Genomic DNA, 6,017 nt, shown 5'->3' with positions numbered 1-6,017 from the left:
GGTATGTGCTGCTGTCAATGAGGCAGGGATGTGCTGCTGTCAGTGAAGCAGGGATGTGCTGCTGTCAGCGAGGCAGTGATCTGCTGCCCACTATCTCCCTATCACCCCTGCCTGAGTCACACACTTTCCCTGTCACCCCTGCCCCAGTTACCCACTATCTCCCAGTCACCGCTGCCTCAGTTAACCACTATACCTGCGACCCCTGCCTCAGTCACCCACTATACCAGTCACCCCTGCTTTAGTCACCCACTATCTCTGTCACCCCTGCCTCAGTCAACCACTATCTCCATATCACCCCTACCTCAGTCACCCACTATCCCTGTCACCTCTGCCTCAGTCACCCACTGTCACCCTATCACCCCTGCCTCAGTCACCCACTATCCCTGTCACCCCTGCCTCAGTCTCCTACTGTCCCTGTCACCCCTGCCACAGTCATCCACTATATCCCTATCACCCCTGCCTTAGTCACTGACTATCTCCCAGTCACCCCGGCCTCAGTCACCCACTATCTCCCAGTCATACATGCTTCAGTCACCCACTATCTCCCAGTCATCCCTGCCTCAGTCACCTACTGACACCAGTGCAGACATTTCTGCTGCGGCCTCTCCACTCTCCAGCGTGAACGTACTGACGACTGAGGAAATCCGCTTCCCAGTTGAGGACTCCGGGAATGAACACTGCCGATATTGCTGGCAGATGACGTTCTACCCAACTGAGGATTTTTGATACTTCCAGCTTTGCCATGCAATTTCGAGTGCCGCCTTGATGATTTGTGTACACTACCGTGGTGTCGTTGTCCGATTGTACTTGAACAGGCCTGTTCTGTACTAGATGTAACAGAGAGAGAAAAAGTATGACTCTTGTTGGGGCGCACTCTTGTTGTATCGTGTTGTCTAATGATTAGTGATGTGTATAAAAATAGTCAATTCTTTATTTCTTCTCTTAAAATAAATGGGAACTCAGCACAAAGCAAGAATCAATGTTGAAATTTAACATAAATGAATATTAGCATTCCAGGAATAGGACAATCTCTAGAAAAAATTAGGAATGTTCAGATCTTGTTTATCCTTGGATAAATGCATATTGGAAGATAGCTACGTACCATGCTGCTTCCGTCTGCCAAAGATCTGTACAAACTGTGTTTGTATTAATAGAGCCCTAAATAGGGATGATTTCAGGCGAGGGACCACCCCCCTGACTGAGATCTAACCCTAATGGTTCAAGTTCGTCTTGGAGAAAATTGCATAAGATAAATCAAGTTGAGATCTGGACGCAGTGAAATGATGGGAATGAGTGAAAGTGGTGATCCTGCTGTTAGTGTTATTTCACAGGAAGTGAAGCCTTCCTACTGCACTGGGTATTCCCTAGTGGTCGCCCAACTAGGTACTGACCTAGCCCACCTCCGTTTAGCTTCCAAGATCGGACGAGATTGGGCATAAGCGGAGGGGTATGGTCGTAGAAAGATTTGTCCTGTGCCACTAATGAGAGTGCACCGAAACAGAAAATGGGCTACCTTGCGAGAAGGGAGTGGAAAAAAGGCATGGGGGAAAAAAGAAAAAGAAAAAGAATAGATCTTGAAAGCGTGAATCTGCTGTCCTCGTTAGACAGGAGAGCCGTGTCTCCTGGGGGACACGGTCACCTGAATCGTGGATGAGAGTTCACGGAAAGAGGGAATGATTGAAAAAAATGGGAAAGAGAGAAAAAAACAAGGAAAGGAAAAAAGGATTTGCATGAATATGAAAAACACTACAATGAATATTGCAATATTGAACAAGAACCAATCATGCTATATAAATGAAAAGATTTTTTAAGGATATTAGTGATAAGGATATTGTAGCAGGAGGAACTGAGATATAGAAGTACCCCCTGCGTATGGTCACTTTATAGGCGGAGGACCTGGTGCAAGATCACACACCACTACTGGTCCCAACTGTATACCTTAGGTTGTATAATGGAGTGCCAGTTATTGAAAAAAACCTTAATAATCAATTTTCAGCACAAAAGGTCATACGTCCAGGGATATATTGTGTTATCATAATATTAGTCTTTAGAACCATATGCAATTTTTCAATTTTCAAAACAATAAATCATACTTGTGAAACCATATTTGGTTTCAGTCTTAAGAACCATATGCAATTTATCAGAAAAACATGATATATATATACAGAACTCAGAAGGGGTTGTACCAGAGTGAAACCATGAAAAAACACAGTTTGAGATATTTGAAACAGATTTGACTGCGGAACCATACACAAATTGTTTTCTATGTGTATCTCTGTGTGTACCTGAGGATACCTGCATACACTGCAAACAGCTGCTCCATGGAAGTGAACAAGCCCGTTACCGGGTGAAACGCGTCTTCCCCTTTCTCCTGCGGGCTCCTCTCCTACCTGAAGACTGCATGGGTGATATCTGACATTTACCTGCACTAACAAACGTTTTTTTTGGCTATAATCAAAAATATCACTAGCCTAAGTGAGACTCCATTTTGTATATTGCCATCTGATTGATTTTTCCAGGGGCATTATAACTCAGCCTCAAGTGATCTATAATTGTAATCTGTTTACTACTAGCCAGGTAAAACTCTTCACACAGTGTATGCAGGTATCCTCAGGTACACACAGAGATACACATAGAAAACAATTTGTGTATGGTTCCGCAGTCAAATCTGTTTCAAATATCTCAAACTGTGTTTTTTCATGGTTTCACTCTGGTACAACCCCTTCTGAGTTCTGTATATATATATCATGTTTTTCTGATAAATTGCATATGGTTCTTAAGACTGAAACCAAATATGGTTTCACAAGTATGATTTATTGTTTTGAAAATTGAAAAATTGCATATGGTTCTAAAGACTAATATTATGATAACACAATATATCCCTGGACGTATGACCTTTTGTGCTGAAAATTGATTATTAAGGTTTTTTTCAATAACTGGCACTCCATTATACAACCTAAGGTATACAGTTGGGACCAGTAGTGGTGTGTGATCTTGCACCAGGTCCTCCGCCTATAAAGTGACCATACGCAGGGGGTACTTCTATATCTCAGTTCCTCCTGCTACAATATCCTTATCACTAATATCCTTAAAAAATCTTTTCATTTATATAGCATGATTGGTTCTTGTTCAATATTGCAATATTCATTGTAGTGTTTTTCATATTCATGCAAATCCTTTTTTCCTTTCCTTGTTTTTTTCTCTCTTTCCCATTTTTTTCAATCATTCCTTCTTTCCGTGAACTCTCATCCACGATTCAGGTGACCGTGTCCCCCAGGAGACACGGCTCTCCTGTCTAACGAGGACAGCAGATTCACGCTTTCAAGATCTATTCTTTTTCTTTTTCTTTTTTCCCCCATGCCTTTTTTCCACTCCCTTCTCGCAAGGTAGCCCATTTTCTGTTTCGGTGCACTCTCATTAGTGGCACAGGACAAATCTTTCTACGACCATACCCCTCCGCTTATGCCCAATCTCGTCCGATCTTGGAAGCTAAACGGAGGTGGGCTAGGTCAGTACCTAGTTGGGCGACCACTAGGGAATACCCAGTGCAGTAGGAAGGCTTCACTTCCTGTGAAATAACACTAACAGCAGGATCACCACTTTCACTCATTCCCATCATTTCACTGCGTCCAGATCTCAACTTGACTTATCTTATGCAATTTTCTCCAAGACGAACTTGAACCATTAGGGTTAGATCTCAGTCAGGGGGGTGGTCCCTCGCCTGAAATCATCCCTATTTAGGGCTCTATTAATACAAACACAGTTTGTACAGATCTTTGGCAGACGGAAGCAGCATGGTACGTAGCTATCTTCCAATATGCATTTATCCAAGGATAAACAAGATCTGAACATTCCTAATTTTTTCTAGAGATTGTCCTATTCCTGGAATGCTAATATTCATTTATGTTAAATTTCAACATTGATTCTTGCTTTGTGCTGAGTTCCCATTTATTTTAAGAGAAGAAATAAAGAATTGACTATTTTTATACACATCACTAATCATTAGACAACACGATACAACAAGAGTGCGCCCCAACAAGAGTCATACTTTTTCTCTCTCTGTTACATTTAGCCTTCCCTTTGACTCTGGGCGCACCGCCATATGGACAGATGGGAATAATGAATATTTAAATATTACTGTCCGATTTTTGGTTTAAGTATCATAATTTTTTACATATCCAAATAGGCCGGTGCAGGACAAACCTTTCTCTTTTTTTCAAACTGTTCTGTACTAGAGGCAGGGCCAGTGTCAATGAATTGAACACTGCCCGCAATTCCAGAATGTTAATCGGGAGGAGAGATTCCTCCCTGGTCCACCGATGGTGAAGGGTCGTCATCACGGCCATGACCTTGGTGAATTTCCGAGGTGCCGTGGCCAAACCAGAAGGCAGGACCTGAAATCCAAAAACTAACCAGGCACAACACTGCTTAGCTTCCAACATCAGATGAGATTGGACATATCCAGTGTGATGCGGCTGTAGATGATTTTTGCTGTTTCTAACTTCTACTTCTAACTACTGGTACATCAATGAATAAGTTTCAAAATATAATGCATCAAGAGAACGGTGTTGGTAGTATAAAACTACCTACAGCACCTGGTATTCCCAGGTGGTCTCACATCCAAGAACAAACCAGGCCTAAAATCAGGTGATATTGGGCATATACAGTGTGGTGTGGCTGTAGATGAGCTTAGTGGTTTCTGTTAGAGTTCTTCTACTTCTAACTACTCGTACATAAATGAGTAAGCAGCCGATTTATTAAACCTGGTGAAATGATAATTTGCATGGTGATAAAGTACCAGCCAGTCAGCTCCTAATTGCCATGTCACAGGCTGGGTTTGAAAAATGACAGTTAGGAGCTGACTGGCTGGTACTTTATCACCTTGCACTTTATCAGTTCACCAGGCTTAATAGATCTGCCCCAATGTTTCAAAATGGAATGCATCAAGAGAACGGTGTTGGTAGTATAAAACTACCTACAGCACCTGGTATTCCCAGGTGGTCTCACATCCAAGAACAAACCAGGCCTAAAATCAGGTGATATTGGGCATATACAGTGTGGTGTGGCTGTAGATGAGCTTAGTGGTTTCTGTTAGAGTTCTTCTACTTCTAACTACTCGTACATAAATGAGTAAGCAGCCGATTTATTAAACCTGGTGAAATGATAATTTGCATGGTGATAAAGTACCCGCCAATCAGCTCCTAATTGCCATGTCACAGGCTGGGTTTGAAAAATGACAGTTAGGAGCTGACTGGCTGGTACTTTATCACCTTGCACTTTATCAGTTCACCAGGCTTAATAGATCTGCCCCAATGTTTCAAAATGGAATGCATCAAGAGAACGGTGTTAGTATTGTAAAAATACACACAGCTCCTGGTATTTCCTTATGGTCTCCCATCCAAGTACTAAAACCAGGACCAACACTGCTCAGCTTCCATGATCAGGAGAGATTGGGCAAATCCAGTGTGCTGTGGCTGTAGATGAGCTGGTGGTTTCTGTTAGAGCTCTTCTACTTCTAACTTCTGGTACATAAAAGAATACATGTAAAAATTAAATGTACCAAGAAAATGGTGTTGGTAGTTTAAAAACACCTAAAGAATCTGATACTACCAAGCAGTCTCCCATCCATGTATTAACAAAGTCCAATACTGCTTTGCTTCAAAAATCAAATGAGATTGGGCATATCCAGTGTGGTGTGGCTTTAGATAAGCTTTGTGGTTTCTGTTAGAGCTCTTCTACTTCTAACTACTGGTACATTAATGAATATGTATAAGGTTGTAGTTTATCCAATATGCCTTTACTACCTTACCTTTCAACCCCCCCTCCCTCCCCTCTTCTCCTTATAGCTTCCTTAGTTCTCTCCTCCTCGTGTGTGCGTTATTTGTTTTCTCATACGTCCTAGAGGATGCTGGGGTCACATTAAGAACCATGGGGTATAGACGGGATCCGCAGGAGACATGGGCACTTTAAGACTTTCAAAGGGTGTGAACTGTCTCCTCCCTCTATGCCCCTCCTCC

The 6,017-nt window shown here is 42.3% G+C and overlaps 2 pseudogenes; one reads left to right on the top strand and one right to left on the bottom strand.

Annotated features, from left to right (window-relative positions):
• Positions 1-1,342: 1,342 nt before the first annotated feature.
• LOC135025488 (5S ribosomal RNA) lies at positions 1,343-1,461 on the bottom strand (annotated as a pseudogene).
• Positions 1,462-3,438: 1,977 nt separating this feature from the next.
• Positions 3,439-3,557, top strand: LOC135025487 (5S ribosomal RNA; annotated as a pseudogene).
• The last annotated feature ends 2,460 nt before the right edge of the window (positions 3,558-6,017 follow it).

Source organism: Pseudophryne corroboree, unplaced genomic scaffold (genome assembly GCF_028390025.1).
Source record: "Pseudophryne corroboree isolate aPseCor3 unplaced genomic scaffold, aPseCor3.hap2 scaffold_417, whole genome shotgun sequence".
Classification (NCBI taxonomy): domain Eukaryota; kingdom Metazoa; phylum Chordata; class Amphibia; order Anura; family Myobatrachidae; genus Pseudophryne; species Pseudophryne corroboree.
This window is presented reverse-complemented; position numbering and strand designations above follow the sequence as displayed.